General features: G+C 38.0%; 1 long non-coding RNA gene across 2 annotated transcripts in view; it reads left to right on the plus strand.

The window, feature by feature from the left end:
- Nucleotides 1–25,623, plus strand: part of LOC128095329 (uncharacterized) — a 222,600-nt gene that overhangs the window by 17,561 nt on the left and 179,416 nt on the right. For both annotated transcript variants that reach the window (XR_008213219.1, XR_008213220.1), the window contains exon 2: nucleotides 20,165–20,255. This is a non-coding gene — a long non-coding RNA (uncharacterized LOC128095329). The remainder of the gene's footprint in view (nucleotides 1–20,164; nucleotides 20,256–25,623) is intronic.

Below are 25,623 nucleotides of genomic sequence, written 5' to 3' on the forward strand. Positions count from 1 at the left end.
GGAAGGAAATGGATCATTCCTATATAATAATGGCTACGTAAGGTTTTGGTATGACATGACTGTGGTTGGGGAAGGACCTGGGTACTTTCAATCGTCCATTACCCAGGGTAGGAGATTGCCTCTACGTTGGTCCTCGATTGATGTCCCAATGTCATGAGTTACACAGGGTCAGTGAACTGACCTATGTCCATATCAATAGCATTTTAGATGAGGCCCAGGTGACCTACATGTGGCAGGGATTGGCTCAAGCCCAATGGCTTTCTCTACAAATTTTTAAACAGGAACCTGGAGTCCTTCATGTGGCTGGTCAGATAGCCTGTGCTAGATTTGACAGTCATGTTTGCAGGCTTATTCCTGTCTCACATAGCTATGCCATGCAGGAACATAGACTATGTAATCAAGCTGCATGCATGTTACATAATTACATACCATAGGGTAACTTAGTAGGCAAGGCCGTGGGATGCCTAAGCAATCTTCCTGACTGATGGACAGAGGATGCTCAGTTATGTAATTAGGGGGGTGCCCGGCACACATAACAACACAAGAGACCATAAGCCAGTAATTTACTGTTAGTTGGAGTGAGAGACCATGAAAATTTTGTTGGAACCCAAAGTTTAGGGTCTCAAGTGGGTGCCCCAATAACCCAGGCTCCATTTCAGTTGATGCAACAGCATGAGGATTTATTAAACTTTTATATAGAAGAGCTCCTCTGCTCCCAAGAGCAAGAGTCACATCTTACTGTAGACACAGGGGTGCTTTTAAAGGAAAAACCCACAAAAGCCATAAGATTACAATTCCCATACAATTTCTTTTCACAAGATCATGGTCTGATCATAGAGTGGGTACAGTCAAGTCAGCATGTATATTCTTCCTGAAACCTCAAGGGGGATATCAGGGCTGGAGTGGAGCTTACACAAAGGTCACAGTGGTCCTTCCTGGAACACCTGCAACTATCCCAGTCACAGTTGAGCACATCTGTTAAAAGAAAACTTTTTACATGGTTACATTGTGGCAGGGGTGATTGAGTAGTGGCTGAGTCAGGTTGCCCTTGGAACTAGATTTTTAATTTCTCATTTCCTGGTGCTTGAAGTTTCTCTCTTCCTGAGACTTGGGGGTGTAAGCCTGAAGGACTAGTGTCTTTCAAATTCATTTTATAATGTGTTCCCTTTTCAGTTTCCCTGCTCCTTTTACAACATACAGGAAGGAGGGAGAGACAGATGAGTCACAGCTCTAATGGAGATCTCCAAACCCATTGTCGTCATTTGCTTTCCCTTCTACTTTAGACAGCTCTCTTCTTATTGGTTGTGTATTTGAATATCAGTCAGACAGATGGAATAAAAGAGCTTGTAGTCCACAGTTTCAATAGCCAGGCTCCTGGCTAAATTCCAGCTGGTAGCTGGATTTAGCCAAACCCTGACTGGAAATAACACAGGAGAAGGATAACTGTCCCAGAGAACTGCTGCAGACAGAGGCAATAGAAACACGGATAAGCAGGGATTTGGTGGTATTGCCCACACTCCTTCTCTGTGTCACCTGCACCTGCTTGCTCTGCCGGAAATGTCCTCCTTCCCCTGAAGCCACTGCTTCAGCCTTAATACCTAAAAAAATACAGTGATGTATTGAATATATGTGCCCTTTCGAGGACCCATTAAGAAAATGACTGTGTCAGTGACAATTCTCACTTAGCCACCTGCGACTCTATGAAAATTTCAAGAATCAGATTCCACAAATAAGTGCATTTGGGGAATCTAAAATGGCATATCGATAACTGTTATCTGAAAGGTACAATTTGCAGCCCAGAATCAGAATCAGCCATCAGTAGGTGGAAAGTGAGGCTTTCGGGTAGATAGCCAGGAAACAGGACCAAATACCAGGTACATGATCACCCTCTATTTTCCATAAGATGTTCTTCTCTTTTGAGCATTGACTTCTGGGCCTAAAATTCATTACATCACTTCCTGTCATCCACTTTCAGTTTCGTTGTTTTGGATGCAGCACATATATAGTTGGGAGGGTGAAATGAATCAGCAGCTCTGAAGGAGATCTCAAAGAATACCCCAGGATGTGATTTCCACTGGTGGAATTGAGTTCACTGTCAATATTGTTTCCTTTGGGTTGGGCCATATCCCACCCCCTCATTTCCCCAGAGAATTTTCGAGTAGAAGCAGCAGGAAATATTATTTAGAAGGATTTAAGAGAGAGAAACATATAGAAAATACAGGATAGCTTTGAGAGTGCTTGTATCCTAATCCATCCAGCATATTCTGTCTCTGACCTTGGGTATTTAAAGCAATGCCAAGGAGTGGAGAAAAGACCAACCCCCTGCACAGACAGGTGCAGGTCATCTCAGCCACCTGCACTCAGAACCATGATCCAATCATCCTCTCTAAGCAGACCTGCTGGATAAAGCCTAAGTCGACTCCAACAGGTTCCTATTCCAAATAAAATTTGAATGCACACCCTCCTCCATGAGAAGCAAGGAGAGCTAAAAAATTGTCAGCAGAGAAGTTTCTCACCAGTTAGCCTGTGGGTATATTCTGGGTCACAGTTGCTTATGAGCACACTAAAATCCAATAGTTATTTGGTGCTGTCAAGCAGATTGCTCCTGTAATACAAGGGGAGACAGATCCCGTGGAAATTACTAAATCAAAAATTGTTTGATTCAAGCCTTACAGGTCTGAGTCACCTGATCTGGGCAAATGTGCAGCAAACAGATTCCTGTTTCTGCAGCTATGGCTTCTCTCTAAAGATGTGGTCTCTTCTTCTCGGTTTGAATTCACTTCAGGCTTTAGGATCTTGCATAGGCTATGGGAGTCCTGCTCTTCCCTTCTTCTGAAGCTACTGTTTCTTTAAAGATATAGCATCCCTGTGCCAGTCTTGGTGTTCTGCTCTATGGGCGAGGAAGTTGATTTTCTACATGCTTTAGTATCTGGCAGAAACTGGTGAAATCCTGCTGTTTATTGCACCCTGGGAGATTTATTGTGGGAATGGCTTGGCATTGTAGTTTTATTCATGAACCATAGAGGCACTGAAAATATGGAGCAGTAACATTTGCAGTCATTTCTCTATCTGTTATCAGAGTTACTAAAGTATGGAAAATAAAGTATAGCACTTAAAACTTACTTTTTAATATCCTGATGCCTTTTAGGTATTCACAGTATTAACTTTGCATTCTTGGTTTGCATTATCACTGTGTTCTTGCATAAACAGTCTCTTGTATGTGATTTTTTTCCTAATTCTCAGTCCATTCCTATATATGAAAAAAGAGAGGGCATTAACTTCATTGGAAGTCAATTATTTATTGATGATGGCAGACAGGAATTTAATACTTCATTTGATAATAATAAACACAGCTTTTTCATTTTTTCATGAATAATTACTTGATTCCTCCCCTGATCATTTGGCCACTAGGACAAAATTATATTTGAGAGTTACTCACTGTTTTCTCTTTTAGAGTATGTAACTCATGAGAGTGAGACATTTTGTTCCTCATCATTTAGTCCACTAACATGCAGATTAACCTTCCATCGTATCACATGTAGTCAATCCCAGTGAATCTCGTAAATAGCAGCAATTGCATTTCTGTTCTATGATGATATAAGATGGTAAGTAGTTCAAAAATAGTTTATTTTCATCATATTGGAATGTGTAAGTATATTTTTGAAATCGTCTTTTAAGCTCCATTTTGGCACTAAAGATATACTTTTGTCCATGAAGTCAAACAAATAACACATTACTGCCACATTAGTGAGAAAACACTGACACTCTTCATAGTATAAGGGATTCAGTTTTTACAATATCTCTCCACTTGTTCTGTGATACATTTCAACAACATTATAACATTGATATAAGTTTATGTATGTGTATATGTATGAGTTTGCTTATGCATATATATGCATATACACAGATACATATGCATGTGTACACTTTCTTCATACCGTTTTTAATTTAGTGCATGAGTACTGAATTGAGATTATTTTGCACTCCTTTTTTTCCATCCTAATACAGAATATCTGCACTGTAAATTGTTAAAATAAATACCACTATTTATTAAAATTATTTTTATCAAATTGTACATATAAAAATGTTTGCATGAGGAAACATGAAAAAAAGTAAATCCATTTAAATGTTTTGTAATTAAGCTTCTTAAAAGTGCCATGCCCCTATTTTTAGCCTGTACCCAGTCAAGAAGCCTGCTCTTAAATGAACCATCCATCTGTTTTCCACTAGCAATAGCTTAGCTGAGGAAAGCCAGTGATCAGTGAGTCACCATTAGCCCTTATTTTGAGTGCTTAGCATCATTTTTGTTGATTTTTTTCAGTCTTATGTGTAAATGCTGTCCCCATGTAGGAATGCCATTTGTAGCTCGGGTTTTGTGTCCCACCAGACTGTTCCCAAATAACCACACAGACACTTATTAATAATTATAACTCAAATTTATTACTAGCTACCTCATACATTTTCAATTAACCCATAATAGTTATCTATGCTCTGCCATGTGGAGTGGAACCTTTTCTCAGTATTGCAAATTCATATCCTTCTCTCTTAGTCTCTTCACAATTCTGGGCCTCCTCCCTTCTTCCAAAACCTCATTGTCTTGTTCTCCTGCCTATATCTATCCTTCCTTAGTGTAAACAAGTCAAGGTCTTTATTAAAACAATCACAATGATATATATTCAGACACTGTAAAGGAATATTCCACATGCTATTCATGGGTTTTATTCCTACACACTCCCATTTTATTTAAATTGCTAAGGAGACATTGATTTCCATCTCTGCTGTCTGTCTGACAAGTTTTACTTTAAAACTTATTAGAAGAAATATTATATATATATATATATATATATATATATATATATATATATATATATATACACACACACACACACATGATAATTAACCATAAGCCATTGAACAACCAAATAACACCCACTCCACCACTTGGGCATGTGGGCATAGTTTTCTTAAAATTATTTCTTGCTTTTTGAGGGCAAAGATACTTTAGGAGTTCCTGAAAAATTTAGGGGTTACTTGTCTAGCTGTTCTGCCTTCTCATTGGTTGTAAACCCAAACACATGACTGCCCCATCACTGCCTGCATGTACCGCCCTCCAGGTCCTTAAAGGCGTGTACCACCGCCACCACGCACTTGCCATGGCTCTAATACCTCTGACCCCCAGGCAACTTTATTTATTAACATACAATTAAAATCACATTTCAGTACAAGTAAAATACCACCACATTTCCCCTTTTCTATTTTAATAAAAAGGAAAAAAAAGAAAAAGGTTATAACTAACAAAAGAAAAACTATATACAAAAGTACAATGACTATATACAATATATACAAGTAATAAATGTCTAAACAATGTCTAGTCCATTTGTATTTGACAAAGTCAGAGAAAATAATTTCATTATCTATCCTATTTTGTTAAGTCCAAAATGTATCTAATTCACTGTCTATCCTAATTAATCTTCAACTATAACTAACTGACCTTCAACTATAACTAACTAAACTTCAACTCCCTCAGAGACCCAAGAAGGAAATAATATTAGCTAACAAAAATAAAAACAGAAAGTGCATGCAAGCAACTTACAAAAATTTTGTGAGTTGACAGAAACAGTCAGCTGCCTGGACAGTCACCTGAGGTTTCTCCACAATGCTGGGGCATCATCTTCAGCCTATAGGCTTAGCATATCTGACAGACTCATTTGTGAAGTAGGATGTACACAAGGTCAACAGTTCAACCTCAACCTTGGGTGAGAGCAGTCCATGTACCAGAAACACCTGAATTCCACTAGTGTCATGTCATGATTCAGGATTTTAAATTCTGGAAATTGTTGATGGTTTTTTAATTCAGCTGTCCATTCTTCTTGGCTGTGTATATATGGCTTCATCTCAGCATCCAATTCTTCTCCACATCCCTCTATCAAATGCCAGTCTACTATTGAGAGGCATGAGCTTAGTTACTCTTCAAGAATAACTGTTTCAGCTGCTGTTCCATTGCACATCAGAAGCCATCAGCCCAATGCCTGTTCAGCTGCCTTCGAAGAAATGGGCACTGTACCTTTTCCGAGTTGCTAAGGCCACTTCAGGGATGGTGCCATATTGTCCTGACCTCAGAAGATGCCTTTTGATAAAGCCATAACCACACTTGTTTGGGCAAGAATCAGTAGTCCTTTGTTTCATGTCCTGTTTGTCCATTTTGTCAGCAGTTGATTCGAGGATACTTTGTTGTCCAGTGGCTAACTTTTGCCACAATGAAAGTTAACTCCATATGCAGTTTCTTCAATGCCCATATTTTCTCTGAAGTAGATTGGTACTGCCAGGAGCCGACATGTCTCATAATCATAACAAAAAAGAAAAATTTTCTAAGTTATTAAAACATTTTAAATGCCATATTCTGTAGATCCCTGAAGGGTTTGAAGATGACCTGTCTAAAATATATCTGCTCAATTTTTAAAACATATTCAATATGACTACAAGTTCTATTGTAATATCTAACTACTAACTTTCATTTCTTTATATCCTAATAGTTGGTAATAATAACATTCAAGGATCAGAAAATTGCATTGTTAAATGAACGGTATAAGTACAATTAGAAATATACATATAGCAATTTCTAACAATATCAATTTCAATATATATAATTTGTATACAATATAAAACAATCCAATCCAATGTAAAGTATTTAAAACTAGTAATTGTCTTTTTCTTCTTTCTTTTCTTTCTTTCTCTCTTTTTTTAAATCTAATCTCCTTTGCTTAACCTTTTTCCTAACCCTTGAAAACAACTTGTAACCAACTCCCCTAAACAATGAAAATTATCCCAGACCCAAAACCCATTAAAAAGACCAAAAAAACACCCGCCCCACACCACCTCTTTGGGAATGTGGGCGTTGTATTCTTAAAATTGCTTCCTGCTGCGTATGGGCGAAGTTATCTTTAACCTGAAAGAAAAATTTTAGGTTAATTGTCAAATTCTAGGAGAGGTAACTCCTCCTTTCCTTTACAATTTTTTAAACAAAATCTCAAACCTAGTTAGAAGAAACCAAACTCATACAATTCCTACAAACCCTTATTGAAAAGCAATCTTCTTAATCTAACCATTAACACTTTGAAAACTTAGCAAAACATCCAAAAGCAGTTTCTTAATAAAACTCTTTACACTTTAAAAGTAGTCTCTTAATATACCCCATTTACATTTCTTACTAACAAAACATGACATTAATCCACTCAAACAACTTTTGAAATTAGACTAAGGAATATTAACTCTCCCTCTTATAATTTAAGCAGAATCTCAAGCCTAGTTATAAAACCCAGACTTTTCTGTTTAAACAGTTCCATTTGTAACACAAAACCAGTTCCATAAGTAATTCCATTTTTACATAAACAGTTCCACAAAACAATTTCATTTTTAACACAGAACAATTCATGAATCACCAGCATATATGCATACACAAAACTGCATCTTGAGTCAAGGTAGAAACAATAAATTTCTTCATTTAAACAGTTCCATTTTTAACCCAATTCCAGCAAACAGTTCCTAGGTCATTACTATGAATAAACTCAAAATTGTCCCATTGCAAAGAAATCTCAAGTTTATTTCATTTTCTTAAGTCTTAAAATTCAAATGATAAATTCTGGTACTAGCATTCCAAATATGAGAAATCCATAACCAAAATCTTTGTAGTTTTATCTCATTATTTTAAGTTCAAAAAGTTCAAACAAGAAATAAATTCTAGTATCAGGCTTTCACTTCCAAATATGAAGAGACGTTTTTAAACCAAAACTTTTTTGCAGTTAACAATTTTAGTTCAAACAAGCGTCTCTGAACTTTTATTCTCAAGCTAGAGACCTTTTTAGGTACAGTAGTATTCTAAACCGCACCGTTTTTGATGTTAGCTCAGGTTTTTCTGTGTTGCATCGATTTTCTACGGATCTCAGCTGCGGGTGCCTTGTGCTGGTTCTGGTGTCCGCCGTTCTTAGCTTCTTAGCAGCTTCTGGAACTTTTGAAAACCGCTCAGACTGCCTGCTTTGCAGTCTGCTAGGACAGTAACTCTGTATCTCAGGTTTTTTCATCATATACATTAAGCATAGACTCACACTTAACATTTACACTTTTTTACAATCTCACGTATAACATTTTTTCCAAAGCTTTTAGACTCACATTCAACATTTACATGTTTTTACAAACTCACATAACATTAACAGCTACTTATTTATACTGCTTAAGGAAACTATAGAACTACTTTAGCAAATATATTTCTTATTACTTATATATTTCTTATATTCATTCCATCTTATTCTTATTTAAACTTACATTTACAACTAGCATCTTTACTTCTTACAAGTTTATTACTATATGTCTTAAGACTACCTTAGATACTTCTTGCAAGCTTATATATATTCTTAAAGGAACTCTACAGATCTATTTTACAAACTTATACAGGGCTACCATTAGCATATATTTAACTTAGCAAACACCTAAAGATTTCTTAACACAGATCTAACAAGAGAATTTTTACAAACTCACACATCTTATTTTCATCTTTTTCTATTTCTTACTCTTAATTATTAGCACTATCTATTAAAGATTCTCTTAACTAGACAGGAAGTACATATGTCATTTCTAAAGTTTAGAAGTTTATATTCAGCTTTGTTTTAAAATGCTGGGATTTAGTGAGTGTTGTTATAGAATTGTGATACTTGTTGCTATGGGGACTGTAACCTTCCCAGGATGACACCACACTCCAAAGTTGCCGGTTCTCTCAGCCGTTCCGGACTGGCAGAGATGCACTGTCAGCGGTAGACAGTTTTTACTAGAGGCTGCTCCTTCACCCAAATTCATAATAGCTCCCCTAAGTGCTTCAATTCAGACAAATGTTTCTATTACAGCAGTACTTTTGGTTTGTTCTTCTGAAAAACTTCATTTCACGCTGAGGGTGAAATTACTGTATTTAGCTGCTGTAAAGAATGAAGAATGTAGCTAGAGTTTTCCTGGTCCTGCCTGGCCCAAGTCAGGACAAATCTCTCTCACCCACCATTCCTTTAGCTGCTCAGACCCAACCAAGTAAACACACAGAGACTTATATTGCATATAAATTATATGGCCATGTCAGGCTTCTTGCTATCTGTTTTTCTATCTTAAATTAACCCATTTCTATTACTCTATACTTTGCCATGTGGCTCATGGCTTACTGGTATCTTACATCATGCTTCTCCACCTGGCTGCTGTCAGTGTTTCTCTGCCTCAGCCTTCATGTTCCCAGGATTCTCTTCTCTGCTTGTCCTGCCCATACTTCCTGCCTGGGCACTGGCCAATCAGCATTTTATTTATACGGAGCAATTTCCACAGAAGGAGGAGAGGGAGAGAAAGAAATGTGGATCATGTGTTATTTTTTTTTACTATTATCAATTAGGCATTTTTATCTTCTCCTGAGACAAACCTTAATGCACCTCTTTCCTTTATTATTTTAGTATTGAGGAGACACAGGTGATAACTTGCTTAGGGCATTTAACAATGACAGATTGTTATATTAAAGTTCCTTTATACAGAGTAAAGACCTTTTTGACACTGAGGTGTTTATACCTCTGGTCTATTAGTGTTTCTTACCAGTATATTTTGGGTATGTTTGGATATTCCTTTTGCCTCCAAATCTATGGCTGATGTTGGTCTTATAACAAATAGCTATGTAGGTTATCAGAAATTTGAATATGTTATTAGAGTCAACAAAGGGAAACTGATGAAGCAGAATATGTCAATAGGGACAAGAGAACTTGAAGAGGGAATCAGGAAGAAGAAAAAAACTTATGGGGTTCACAATTCAGTAGGATTGAATGTTGTGCGAGGAACCCATGTTTTTCTAGAATTGGTGACAAGGCATTAATCCTGACGACCTCTGGAACTTAAGAGACTGGGTCCCAGTTTGTTTCACTGTGTATGAGGAAGAATTTCTCTTGGGTGAGGGCAGGATAAAAGGTTTCAGGCTATGGAGATGTATCCAGTGGGGAAAGCCCTCAAGTTTAGCACCTGAGGCAAGTTACAAGAAGTTCCTTGAAGGGTACCTTCCATTTAGTATAACGGAAAGATGTATGCTGGACTAGAGGTCAAAGAAAGACCTCATCCCCAATGTGGATAGAGGGTTGGGCATGGATTATCACATGGCTGGTGTAAGGAGTAGTCAGCAAATTTCCACATGAGACTGGAGAGGTGATAGAGTAGAAGAGTGAGGAGGCGATCAGGGAGAGGTAAAAGATTGGATCAGAGGTCAGGGTTAGAGCTAGTCACCCATACATGAGTTCAAATGGTGGGATTGATAGGGCTTGCTTGGGAAGTGTCCAGAGACTGAAAAGAGCTAGAAACAATAATTTCACCGAGTCAGGGTGACTTTCTGATGGCATCTTAATAAGAATGTGTTTTAAAGATTATTGGTTTACTGTACCTTCCTTGAGAACATATGATGGTAAGGTATATGAAAATGCCAAGGTATATTAAAAGCTTTAGATATGGCCTGAAAAATCTGGAAGGTGAACTCCAGACTAATATCAGACTGAAGAAATGCAGGGATGCCAAATCCTGGGGAAGGAGGTCAGGGACTGTCTGAGGCCACTTATTAGAAACAGGAAATACTTCTACACAACTTGAAAATGAGTTCACAACCATGAAAAGACATTTAATTTGTCTGACTGTGGGCATATGGGTAACATAAGCTGCCAGTCAGGCCTTGGAAGGTAACCTCTAACCTGGTTCGTATGAAAAGTTTGGCTCAAAAATTTGAAAGTATATTCTGTCTTCTGACAACATTTACAATAACCAGTAATAGTTTTTAAGGACTGTAAGTCCTCAGAGGTAGGTGTAGCTGAAGTAATCCTGTTCCTTTCTAGAACCCATGGCACTCAGAACCAAGCAAACACATAGAGACATATTATTTACAAACTGTATGGCCTAATGACTCAGTCTTCTTGTTAGCTGTTCTTATATCTTAAATTAAACCATTTCTGTTAATCTGTAAGTTGCCATGTGGCTCTTGGCTTATTGGTTTTTTAACATGTTGCTTCTCATCATGGCAGCTGGCAGCATCTCCCTCACTCAGCTATCCACTTCCCCAAATTCTCCTTTCTCTTTGTTCCCACCTATACTTCCTGCCTGGCCACTGGCCAATCAGCACTTTATTTATTAATCAATCAGAGCAACACCTTCAGAGCATAAAGAATATCCCCCAGCAATTTCCCTTTTGTCTAAAAGGAAGTTTTAATTTTCACACACTAAAATTACAAATAACACAACAATTATCAAGCAAGAATTATACTTAAAATATCTAGTATATTTTTATTTGCCAAAGTTGCCAAAGATATCCTATCTACCATAATTGCTGAAAATTATAACTATCTAGACTTCAACTACATCAAGACCTCAGAATTATATACTATTACCTGAGAAATAGAGGAACGATGCAAGCAATGTTAAGGAGTCTTGAGAGAGTAGACAGAGACAGCTGGCAGCCTGGACAGTCATCCAAAGTTCCTTTATACAGATGGGGTATCTGTCTTCAGCCCACAGGCCTAGAGTCTCTCAGTCACTTCTCTCTCTCTCTCTCTCTCTCTCTCTCTCTCTCTCTCTCTCTCTCTCTCTCTCTCTCATTTTATCAAGACAGGGTTTCTTTGTGTAGCTCTTTTCCTTTCTTGAAACTCGCTTTGGAGATCAGGCTGGCCTGAAACTCACAGGGATCCACCTGCCTCTGCCTCCCGAACACTAGGATAAAAGGTGTGTGCCCATCTTCTCAGTCACTTTTCTCTGTGTCCTGTAGAATGTCTGGCAGTTTCTTTGACGAAGCAGGAATCTAAAGGACCATTTTGCCAAACAAAGTACAGTAGTCACCTTCCTATGTTTCCGGCATGTCCTGTCATACATTTTATCAATTAGTCCAGGCAAGATCAGTTTCTTGCCCAAATGGCTATTATTGCCAAGAAGAAGATAAAGTCCATACAGAGTGTCTTCAATGCCCATCCTCCTCTCTGAAGTAATTTGGTGACACAGGAGCAGACATGTCTCACTGTCCAGAATGTCTAAATTTTTTTTAAAAAAATTTAAATGCCATACTCTATAGGTCTTTGATGTGTTTCCAGATTACCTACCTAACTTTATTATGTCTATGTGTACCAAGAACTTAACATGAATATAAGTTGGACTATCATAGAAGACCAGTTATTAATCTGTATATCTTAATTATCCAGTACAATGAAAATGAGTTACATAAACATAATATCTTAAACAAGAGTAGAAACAAGTGCAAGAAAATTAAGTTTAATCTTGTATCAATAACTAAAATCTTTAGCAATGTAAAACATTTTAAAGAAGATAATCTTTAAAAGTAGATTCAATAATCTACCCTTTCTTCCTATCATATCTATATCCTATCCATTTTTATTTTTAGAAAGAGATTGTATTTAAATCAACCATTTTTAAATAAAAATATTGCTTTATTTCTGTCCTCCACCAGACGGCTCTTCATGGGACAAAAGAATCTCTCAACCTCTGTTTTAGCAATATGCTTGGGTTTAGAGAAGGAGTGAGCCAATTTCACCTCCAAAGCCATATTTGTACATATGGAAATTTGGGTGTAGCTTCTCATACTACTTCCTGATGGATGAGGGTGCTGTATTCTTATGGGAATATAAAGAAAATTTTAGGATTATGGGATAGTCCATGAGGCTGTATTTTCTTAGAGAAAACTCTGTGGAACTCATTGGGAATAGGTCAAGCCCACATGTCTGGAACCCACCATAGAGTAGTTCAAGCCTGCATGTTGCAGGTTTTCACCACCCACTAGAGACATTGTTCTGCTCCTTTTAGAATTGGTTATTTTCAGGTTTTAGGTGGAAACTCGAGCTATCGGGCGCCATTTGTAGTTGAAGTTATCCTGATTCTGCCCATCTCCTGCTGCCCTCAGACACAAGAAAACACACCGAGACGTCTACTATTTAGAAACTGTATGGTCTAATGGCTCTGGTTTCTTGTTAGCTGTTCTTATATCTTAAATTAGCCCATTTCTATTAACATGTATGTTGCCATGTGACTCGTGGCTTACCAGTATTATTGCTTTTCAACATGGATTCTGGCAGCATCTCCCTCACTCAGCCTTCTGCTTCCACAAATTCTCCTCTCTCTTTGTCCTGACTATACCTCCTGCCTGACTACTGGCCAATCAGCACTTTATTTATTAACCTATCAGAGCAACACATTCAGAGCATACATGACTTCCCACAACTGGTAGGCTGTAGGTTCCCTTCTATGAACTGAGACAGAGCAAGTCTATTAGGGAGAAAGAGCTGGTGTAGATAGAACAGAACTGGCCTAGTGACAGGATATGACTGTGAGGATGTGGGTTGAATTATATGTATTGCCTGTGGTGAAGAACATGAGTTTGGGCTCTAGACTGCCACTGTCCTAGGTGCCTGGTTGGTACAGTTATATCCCTTAGAGATGATAGATGATGAAATTGACAGTGAATATTTCCTATTACATTTGGGAAATAGGAAGCTTTTATCATGACCAATATTTGGCCTGAGTTAGTTATGAATTGTCCTTTGGCTGTGAGAAGCCCATGCTTTTTCCAGATATGAATGTGGGACAGGAGGATATGAAAAGTATATTTGGAAGCTGGTGGTGGTGTCATATGCCTTTAATACCAGCACTTGGGAGTCAGACCAAGGCAGTGAGTTTAAAGCTAGCGTGTTTTATAGTGCGAGATTCAGGACAGGCACCAAAATTACACAAAGTTATCTATCTTGCAAAACAAAAACAAAAACAATATTTGGAGTATATATAAATGTTAGGAATTGCCTCTATGCCAACTGGAAGGTACAGGTGAGAGACATTATCTCAGGCTATTGGTTATTAGTGTATGTCTTTGATTCTACCACCCCAGCATCTGATAGTATGACATATCCTGCTTTACAGGTCCCATCATGTAAAAAGGTATAAGTGTGTACCAGGTATAAGTGGCCTGACACAAGGTGCACTCCTGTATGTGTGAAGGATGAGGCAAAAATTCCCTTAGGATTTAAGTGCATTAGTGAGATGTGGGAGAGTCAACACTAGTTCGAGAAGGATTATTAAAGTATTAACAAGTAAGGAAGTCTGGAAAGTAAGTGTCTAACCTTCCAGTAATAACACTTGGAGAGACAAAACTCAGGAAGTAGAAAAAGTTTGTAAGACTTTATAAGTTAAAAGATGGGAGAAGTTATGGAGGGACGATGATGTATTATGTAACCCAAAGTTTATTTTCTGTAATTTACTATTAAGGAGCTTAACAGCCCCCAAATCACATATGATTGGTGAATATCCCTGTGTGGTGAGGTGTAGTTTTTTGACAGGTATTCTACAGGTGCAATGGAGGGTCCCTGCTCCTGGCCTAGTGTCCCAAAGGCATATCACTCCCTTTCTGTTACATAGACAAAGGGATAAGTTGTTTAGGGAGGTATAGTGCAGAGTCCTGAAGCAGAGCCTATTGGAATTTCTGGAAAGGGTTAATAATGGGATGAATGAGGGTTTAATGCATGATCCCTGAGCTGCCTGTTATAAGGTGTGAGACAGGATATTAAAAAGAAGGAAGGCAGCTATTTCTAGAAAGGACAGAATGTCCCGTTTAGTAGAGCAGCCTGCAAAAGACTGAATTAGATGCTTTCTATCTGAAGCTATAGCTTAGTATGATGTGGTAATGTTTACACCCAAATAGATGATGTGAGGAGTGGACAGCTGCATTTTGGAACTTGAGACTCCATACTGCCAGCTGTACAAAATATTTAGAAAATAACATGTTAATTTGACTTACTTATACTTATGGGCTCCAGAGTAGAATATTTTCTATTAATTGTAAAATTTAAAGTCAGTGAGGGAGAAGGAGAGCAAACCACAAGCTGGGGATTGATGAAATAGTTGTGAGATGTCCATGAATATATGTGTCAAGACAGTCCAAGTTAGCTACATGTACAGGTAAGTACCTACGTTTCTCCAGGATAAGGAAATGATATTTTGAGACAGAGGGCTCACAGGTATAGAAAAGAAGTTATCCTTGAGATACAGAACTGAGAAATGTGTGGTTTCTGAAGGAATAGTGTAAGAATTGTGTAAAGGTCAGGCGTTATGGTATTGAGAGAACCACTGAAGATCTAATGAGCTGCAGGTGCAGTAATATTTTATTTGTGCTGAAATGTAGTGATATTTATTTATGCTTTATAAAAGCTTGCTAGAGTTCAGGCAGGAAAGAACAGCCATTTTAAGTAAACAGAAATTCAGGCAACACACACGCTCAAACAGATCCCTTATCAGACAGGGTCTTTGTGTGTTCAAGGCCATACTAGAGAACAGAGCAAAGCATGGTGACACACTCCTTTAAGGACAGGACAAAACATAAAAGCCTAAAATTCTGTACAGACATACAATGTAAAAAAGAGATAGCTGGGCTAATATAGACAATTATAGGGCATAAGGACAAGGCAATAAACGCATGTGTAAGACAGCAAGTAGCTTGCATTTGGAAGCTGCAGGGTTGGTGAGGTAAGGTTTGCTTGTGACTTTTCAAATTTCCCTGATCTCTAAGCCTTCATCCCTATATTTGGCACCATGTTTTTTTATTTAATGAGACCATGTAGAAACTTTTCTAAATGCAGGACTTAAATGAAGTGGTATACTCTATTAGGCTTCTTAAATCTTAACATAGAGATTTTAAAAAGAGAAGATTTTGGATGAAGTAGCATCTTTCTGAGAAGTTCAGTGATGATAGGCTTAAGTCCTCTAATGCTGTGGAGTGAAAGGGTGTACTGAGTTTGAGTGATTTACCAGATAGTGTGCTGGACCTGGAAAACAATAGAGTGATGGTTTCAAGCAACAGGAGGGTTCTGGCTATCCAAGACTATGGGAACCACATGAGAGATTGAAAGGGAAATGACATGTCAGAGATAGTGGACTGAGTGTCAAGGAGGAGGAGGAGAGGAACTGCTGACAAATCTGTGGTAGGGAAATATGGGCACTAATGAAATAGAAGCTAGTGCCTTAGCTAAAAAAAATCATTCCCATTAGGCACACAGGGCAGGTGTGCAAAAACAAATTTGTATGCAAGAGGTATACCCCTGAAAATACATTTAAATCATTGGGTTTAGTGATGTACATAAGGTTTTCCCACTACCCAGACAACAGGGAGATTGGAAAGGACAGGAAGACCCCAAAACTCCCACAGCATGCAGTAAGTGCCTCCAGTGTCCACAGGAAAGAATGGGTCATCCCTATACAATAATGTCTACTCTAGGTTTTGGTGTGACATGACTTTTGTTGGTTAAGGTCCTGGGTTCCTTCAATCGTCCATTACCCAGGGTAGGACATTGCCTGTAGGTTGGTCTTTCATTGATGTCCCCATGCCATGAGTTACTCAGGGGCAGTCAAATGACCTATGTCCATATTGATAGCAGAAGTCCAGGTGGCCTTCATTGTGCAGTGCTTGCTCAAGCCCTCTAGCACATTTAAAACAGGGACCTGGAGGCCTTCTTGTGGCTGGTCAGATAGCCTGTGCTGGGTTTGACAGTCTTCTTTGCAGGTTTCCAGATCTCTCATATAGCTATGCCGTGCAGGAACCTAGACTATGTAATCAAGCTGCATGCAGGTTACATAATCACATACCACAGGGTAACTTAGTAGGCAAGGCCCAGGGATGACTAAGCTATCTTCCTGACTGATGGACAGAGGATGCACAGTCATGTAGTTAGGGGGTGGCTGGTACACATAACACAACAAGAGAAAATAAGACAGTAATTTACTGTTAGTTGGAGGCAGAGCCCCTGGTAGTTTCATTTTATCATATGTTCCTTTTTCAATTTCCCTGCTCCTTTTACAACACACAGGAAGGAGGGTGAGACAGATGAGTCAGCAGCTCTAATGGAGATCTCCAAATTCATTGCTGTTATTTGCTTTCCATTCTATTTTAGACAGTTCTCTCCTTATTGATTCCTAATCTATGTGTATTTGAATATGAGTCAGACAGATGGAATAAAAAAGCTTGCAGCCCACAGTTTCAATAGCTAGGCTCCTGGCTAAATTCCAGCTCTTAGCTGGATTTTGCCAAAGCCTGACTGTAAACAACACAAGAGAAGGGTAACTGTTCCAGAGAACTGCAGCAGACAGAGGCAGTAAAATCATGGATAGGCAGGGATTTTATGGTATGGCCCTCACTCCTGCTCTGAGTCACCTGCACCTGTTTGCTCTACCAGAAATCTCTTTCTTCCTCTGAAGCAACTGCTTCAGCCTTAATATCTGTGATCACTGCCTCAGTCTTGCATCCTGCATTATTTGGAAGAAAGATGTATGTTGAGAAAAAATACCTGGCCTAAACCAGGGATGTTTTGATCATATGCTGACTCATAGGACCCATTAAGGAAATGACTGTTCAGTGAAATTCTCACTTAGCCACCTTGGACTCTATGAAAATTTCAAGAATCAGATTCTACAAGTAAGTGCATTTTGAGAATCTAAAATGGTATTACGATAACTCTTGCCTGAGAGATACAATTTGCAGCCCAGAATCACAATCAGCCATCAGCAAGTGGAAAGTGAGGCTTTCAGGTAGATAGCCAGGATAAACAGCCATGTACCTGGATATATAATCACCCTCTAGTTTCCATGAGATGCTTTTCTCTTTTGAGAATTGAATTCTGGGCTTAAAATTCATTACATCATTTCCTGTCATCCACTTTCAGTTTCATTGTTTGGGCAGCAGCACACATATAGTTGGGAGGGTGAAATGACTCAGCAGCTCTGAAGCAGTTCTCAAAGAGTACCCCAGGATTTGCTTTCCATTGGTGGAATTGAGTTCACTCTCCTTATTGATTCCTGTGGGTTGGGCCATGTTCCACCCCCTAAATTCCCCAGAGAATTCTCCAGTACAAGCAGCGGGAAATACTATTTAGAAGGATTTAGGAAAGAGAAACACATAGAAAATACAGGAAAGCTTTGAGAGTGATCGTATCCTAATCCATCCAGCATCTATTGTCTCTGCCCTTGGGTATTTAAAGGAATGCCAAGGGGTGGAGAAAAGACAACCCCCTGCACAAACAGGTGCAGGTCATCTCAGCCACCCTCACTCAGACCCATGATCCAATCATTATCTATAAGCAGACCTGCTCGGTAGGGCCTAAAGGGGTTTTAAAAGTTTCCTATTCCAAAAACAATTTGAATGCACACCTTCCTCCATCAGAAGCATGAAGAGCTAATAAAGTTTTCAGCAGAGCAGTTTCTCACCAGTCAGCCTGTGGTATATTCTGGGTCTCAGTTGCTCATGAGCACACCAAAATCTGATTGTTATTTGGTGCCCACAAGGCAGATTGCTCCTGTAATGCAAGGGGATACAGATCCTGTGGAAATTACCAAATTAAAGACTGTTTGATTCAAGCATTACAGATCTGAGTCACCTGATCCTGTCAAATGTGCAGCAGGCAGATTCCTGCTTCTGCAGCTACTGCTTCTCTTTAAAGGTGTGGTCTCCCTTTCTAAGTTTGAATTCACTTCAGGCTTTAGGAGCTGGCATTGCTTAGGGGAGTCCTGCTCTTCCCTTCTGAAGCTACTGCTTTCCTTAAGGATATAGCATCCCTGTGCCAGTCTTGATGACTTGCTCTATGGGTAAGGAAGATGAATTTCTTGAGGCTTTAGTATCTGGCAGAGACTAGTGAAATCCTGCTGTTTCCTGTACCCTGGGAGATTTATTGTGGGAATGGCTATCGCAATGTAGTTTTATTCATGAAACATAGAGACACTGAAAATATGGAGCAGTAACATTTGGAGTAACTTCTCTATCTGTCACCAAAGGCAATAAAGAATGGAAAATACACTATAGCACTGGAAAATAAATTGTTAATATCCTTATGCCATTTAGGTATTCACAGAATCAACTTTGCATTCTTGATTTGCATTATCACTGTGTTCTTGCATAAAAGTCTCTTGTAAGTGATTTTTTCCTACTTCTCAGTCCATACTTATATATGAAAAAAAGAAGACATTAAGTTCATTGGAAGTCAATTATTTATTGATGATGGTAAACAGGCATTCAATACTTCATTTGATAATAATAAACACATCTGTTTCATTTTTTCTTGAATAATTACTTGATTCCTCCCCTGATTATTTGGCCACTAGGACAAAATTATATTTGAGAGTTACTTACTATTTTCTCTTTCAGGGTATGTAGCTCATGAGAATGAGAAATTTTTTTTCTCATCATTTAGTCCGATAACATGCAGATTAACCTTCAGTCCTATCACATGTAGTCAATCCCAGTGAAGCTTCTAAATAGCAGCAGATGGATATCTGTTCTATGAATACATAAGAGTGTAGGTACTTCAAAAATAGTTTATTTCCATCATATTGGGGTGTGTAAGTATATTTTTGAAATGGTATTTAAGCTCCAGTTTGTCACTAAAGGCATACTTTTGTCCTTGGAGTAAAACAAATAACACATTACTGCCACATTAGTGAGAAAACACTGACACCCTTCATAGTATAAGGGATTCAGTTTCCACAATATCTCTCCACTTGTTCTATGATGCATTACAATTACATTATAACATTTGTATAAGTTTATGTATGTGTATATGTATGAGTTTGCTTATGCATCTGTATACATATACACAGATACATATGCACGTGTACACTTTCTTGACATAGTTTTAATTTCATGCATAATTACTGAATTTAGATTATTTTGCACTCATTTTTTCCATCCTACTACATAATTTCTGCACTGTATATTGTCAAAATAAATACCACTATTTATTAAAATTGTTTTAGCAAATTATACACATAAATATATACATAACTAATTCACACAGTGTACAGAATGTGGTGAGTAGGTGTAGTCATTTGAGCATTGACCTTTTGTAGTTGAAAGGTCTATCAGTGTTAGTGTACAGTGTAAATGAATTCTTTCTATCTTAGCATCCAATATTTGTGCAAGATTTTCTGCTAAGTGGGGATCTTGAGAGAGTTTCACATCTATTTTGGCATTATAATCTCTGGTTTTTCTCTGCTAAACATTTTTGGTTGTTTCCTTGCCTTCATGTAGTATTTTATTGGCACTCAAATTGTCTAATATTTGTGCTTTTTAATTCTCTATTTTTCTTAGATGACACTGTCTTCATGCAGAAATCCTTTTTGTTTTAATATGGACTGTGTCTGACCATTCCATGAAATATTTTCTTATTCAACGTTTACTGGTGAGTTCCTGGATTGATCAGGTGACCTGAGACAAATCATTATAAGTTCTATGCCATTTAAGTAGGTTTGGAGTTCTGTAATAGTGATGGACATGATGTTTTTTTTTCAGACAATAACAGCCCAGTGTTGCCTGTTGTTATGAGGATAAATATATCATGACTGTCAAAAATTATATGCTTTCTTATAAGTTTGCAGATGAAGGTTCTCCTTCTGGATCTTCTAACTTCCTGGCCATTTGGAACATACTAAGATATTATATTCCACAGAATTTGTGTTCCTGTCAATGATATATGTCTGCATTTCTGAAAAAGGTTAGAGTGAAAACTGGATCTACCTTTGCATATGAAACCAGCAATAACCTATGAAGGGCTAAATGTTGGTAAATTATAACATTTAAAAGAGTTGGTAAAGTCATCTATTTTACCTTTTTTTTTTAGTCCTGTTAGCTGCAATTTTACCTTAATAAAGCAGAATGATTATCAGTGGAGATAACAGGTCTATCAATGGCATAAGTGACTGTTTATAATACACTCATAATGTAAACAATTGTTGAAAGTACATCCTTTTTATGAACAACAATGATGTCACATAATTTTTCCAAATTCTGTGCATTTATGTACAGGAGACTCCTCAGCATTTTTCTTGTATGATGTGTGTGTGTGTGTGTGTGTGTGTGTGTGTGTGTAAAAGAACACACTGTTACCTGTCTTGACACTTTTTTCTGTTGAAACTTTCTTTACTGAACATCTGTATTGTTTTTGACCTCATGAGGCAAATCCTAAATTCCTATGATATTTGCAGTTTAACAAGGCTCAGCATAGGGTATGGAATAGCACATAACATTTATGGCTGGCTCTTTTCCCTCCTGCACCCCTTTCTCTGAGAGACTGTCTTCATGACTTAGCTATCAGGAGCCGTGATTACTGCTGTAGCTCTGAAAAGCTGTTGGGTCCATTCTGTCACTGAGTAGTGTATGTCTCACTGCTTATAAACACCATTTAATCCACATGCTTTCAATATATGCTACCATTAGTGCTTTTGATCTTGGCTATTCTGACAGGTTCTTAGGAATGGTATCTTACTGGTAGTTTGATATGTATTTCCCTGGTCTCTAGAGGTGTTAACACTTCTTTAAGTGTATCTGGGGCATTCAAGATTCATCCTTTGAGAATATTCTCTTTAAATCTGTCCTCATTTTTACTGGCTTTATTTGGTATTTTTATGCCTGGTTTCTTGTGTTCTTTATATATATATATATATTTTTAATAACAATAATCTATCAGATATGTAGTTGGTGAAGATTTTTTCCCATCCTGTGGGCCACTCTTTTGTCTTATTGGCAGCATTTCAGGGAGGGCCTCAGCTAATTCTCCTAACAATAGGGAGAATGTTCCCAAAATGGCCTTCCCCCTTAATCAGATTGGTGACTATACAAATGGTCTTCATAGACCCTTCATCCAGTACCTCATGGAAGCAAATGCAGAGATCCAGATCAGGCCCTGGCTTGAGATCTTAGTGTCCATAACACAGGATATAGGGATTATATAAGCAGGGGGGGCATCAAGATTATGATGAGAAAAACCACATAGACAGATGACATAAGGTTTTGTGGACTCATGGACTCTGGAAGGACAGCCAGGGGCTGGCATTTGACTGGGCTAAGCCTTCTGCATCTGGGAGACATTTCTGTAGTTTGGTCTTTCATGGGACCCCTAGCAGTGTTACCACGACCTGTCCTTAATGCATGAGCTGGTTCTTTGAAACCTATTCTCTATGGTAGGATGCCTTATGTGGCCTTGATGTAGTGGGCAGGGGGTTGCTACTGCCTCAACTTGATATTCAGTTCTTTCCTGATTCCCAAGAGAGACCTTACCCCATTTGAAAAGAGAGGGAGGAAGGAATGGGGATTTGAATGGACTTACAGGGAGAGTATGGGAGCAAGAAAGCATGGGAAATTGTTGTTGATAATGTGAAATAATATGTAAAAAATTTAAAAAAGACTACATGAGGAAACATTTTAAAAAAGTAAATCAATTTAAATGTTTGGTCAGAAAGCTTCTTAAAAGTGCCATGCCCCTATTTTTAGCCTGTACCCAGTCAAGAAGCCTGCTCTTAAATGAGCCATCCATCTGTTTCCCACTAGCAATAGCTTAGCTGAGGAAAGCCAGTGATCAGTGAGTCACCATTAACCCTTATTTTGAGTGCTTAGCATCATTTTTGTTGATTTTTTCAGTCTTATCTGTAAACTCTGGCCCCATGGAGGAATGCCATTTGTAGCTCGGGTTTTCTGTCCCACCAGACTATTCACAAATAACCACACAGAGACTTATTAATAATTATAACTCAAGTTTATTACTAGCTAAGTCATATATTTTAAATTAACTCATAATACTTATCTATGCTCTGCCATGTGGAGTGGTTCCTTTTCTCAGTATTGCAGGTTTACCTCCTTCTCTCTTAGTCTATTCACAATTCTGGGACACCTCCCTTCTTCCCAGAAACCTCATTGATTGTTTATCCTGCCTAAATTTATCCTGCCTAGGTACAAACCAGTCAGGTTCTTTATTAAATCAATCACAATGATATATATTCAGACATTATAAAGCAATATTCCACATGCTATTCGTGGGTTTTTTCATACACACTCCCACATTAATTAAATTGGTTTGGAGACATTGATTTCCATTCCTACTGTCTGTCTGACAAGTTTTACATTAAAGTCTATATGTAAATATTTGGGAAATATATATATATATATATATATATATATATATAGTCTAAAATATGTGTATTTTTCTTTAAATATTTCACTTATTATGCAGTGACTTCATCCTGAATCTCAGCCCTAAATTCTGAAGTACAACCACATTTCATAGAAATTGAAACTGTCCAGGTAATGCTTAATTTCATACCACAGATTAGTTGAGATCTACAGCTGCTGTAATGTAGGATAAAAGTTAGCATATACAGTGTGCATTTGAAAGCATATCAACATGGAAAATTTATTATGTATATGTAGGTTGCAGTATATATTGGTTAATACAATATCACAACACTTGCCCATTTTTCTAAAATAAAAAAGCTTATAACTAATACAAATAAAAACTATATCCAATAAGTATATACAATATATTCAGTCAGCCTTTTTGAGGCCTTGACTATGGTACCCCAATGCCAGCTTGAAGCAGTTCCAGAAGAGAATATGTCATCCCATGTTCCCTGTTCAGAAAAGGCTGAAATGCTGGGTCAAAAGAAAACTCCCTGGCATAGAGGCAAGATATCCAACTATCATGCCCATTTAAATACCAGAAAAATAGGTTCAAAGTGGTAAATAGAAAATTTATTAACAGAAATGTTTCTGCAATAAGTTAAGACACTTGGCCTTCATTGTGCAGAACCAAGAGGTATTATATAAAACCATAATCTGGTTGTACTGAAAGATTAGAACTACAGGGCCTTACAAATGGCAAAAGATATAGATGTTGAACCCTAGAAAAATCTGTTAGCTAATGGTTCCTAGGACAGGTAGGACTCATGGTTAAGTCCTAGCATTGGTACTTGTGAAGGGGGAATGTGAAGGGGCCCCAGAATAGCTTGACCACACAGGCTTGACAGGCTTAGGGTCCTAGACACAGCTTCTGTGACAGGCTTACTGTCAGGCAACACCAATATCCAGGAAAAGCCTTAAGCTGATACCTCCCAGGGATCAACCTAGGGATCTACCATTAGATAAGGTGGCTAGATGTCCTTGAGACTAGCACACACCTATTTTTTTTTGTTGTTGTTTTACTGATACCCCTAGACAATTTTCAGCCAGTCAGGTTTCTGTACCCTGGAAATCCTCTTATCCCAACAGCTGCTATGATGAAAACTCTGCCCCACCTGAGCTCAGGGCTCTCTGCTCTTACCACTGTGTCACACATACAGAGGAACCAAGCTCTTCAGAGCTTGAAATAAAGGCTCTTCCGTTTTGATGCCTGGTGGGGTGGATTACATTAACAATGTCTCGTCCATTAACATTTTACAGATTCAGACAAACAATTTTATTACTTATCCTATTTAAAACAAGTAGTTCCTTTCTATAAGTAGATTCATTAAAGTACGTTTTGTCTTATCATATCCATATTCTCTCTGTTTTCCTTTCTGAGTAGATTCTAAAGTCTACCTTTTATCTTATTATTTCTATTTCTATATACTCTTTTTTCTTTTTTTTTAAAAAAACACAAGAACCCTCAATCTAATCTCCTTTATTTATCTTTTTTTGTGACCATTAAAAATTAACTTATAACCAAGCATTATAAACAATGATAATTAAACATGAGCCATTGAATAACCAAAAACCACCCACTCCAACCTCTGGGCATGTGGGCATAGTTTTCTTAAAATTACATCCTGCTTTTTGAGAGTGAAGACAACTTTAGGAGACCCAGAAAATATTTGGGGGGGTTACTTGTCAAGTCCTGGGAAAGGTAGCAGTATCATTTGTTATCTAGACTCTGCATAGTGCAAAAGTGCAGAGCTTGTCTCAAGTCCTTGATGGAGTTGTCTGTGAATCTGGATCATCTCAGCTAGCCAACTTGAAATTTCCTGATTAGTTTGTAGTCCAAACTGATCTCTCAGTGGTATTAATCACCTTAATAGCTTTATCATAGTCCATGTGGAATCTTCATTTTGGGGTCCTGTCATGCTTTTGAACATTCAAATTTGCTGTTAGGTATGGCCATGGTTTCCTTCAGAAATTTTCTTTTTTCTTTTCTTAATTTTATTTAATTTTATTGTGCCTCCTCTGTGGTGTGGAGCAATCACAGTCTGATAAATGTCTGTCTCTTGGAACCATGAACATTCTTCCCTAGAAGAGAATCTCTTTAATATGAAATTCTCCCAACCACTGGCCTCACCAAAATTCTTCAAACTCACATTTGCCATTGCTTTCTTGTAACACAGTTGTGTTTGCAATTTTTCTCTGAACAAGCAGTAGTACTCCATTCATCACTAGTAGCAGCATCACCATCAACACCAGCATGATGAGAAGCAGCTTGTAGCTCAGAGCAGCAGCAGCCTCCATAGCATCACCACCACTGTTTGTGGCCTGGAACAGCCCCAACCACAGGAGACTCTTAATCTCAGGGTTGTGGGTTCAAGACCCACACTGAGCACCAGATGTAACATGAATCTTAAATGGTCTTATTAATAAAAAACTTGGTGCCAGCTTTTAGTGTGAATTCTGAAAGATCAGAGGAGCAGAACAAGCCACAGCCAACATCACATGGATTTTGAGTTAAGTGTGGAAATTTGAGAGAGTTTCCCATCTGTGTTGGCATTACAACTTGTGATGTCTGTGTACTAACCATTTTTGATTGTTTCCTT

Source organism: Peromyscus californicus, unplaced genomic scaffold (genome assembly GCF_007827085.1).
Source record: "Peromyscus californicus insignis strain IS unplaced genomic scaffold, ASM782708v3 Scaffold_4__1_contigs__length_199733344, whole genome shotgun sequence".
NCBI classification, from domain to species: Eukaryota; Metazoa; Chordata; class Mammalia; order Rodentia; family Cricetidae; genus Peromyscus; species Peromyscus californicus.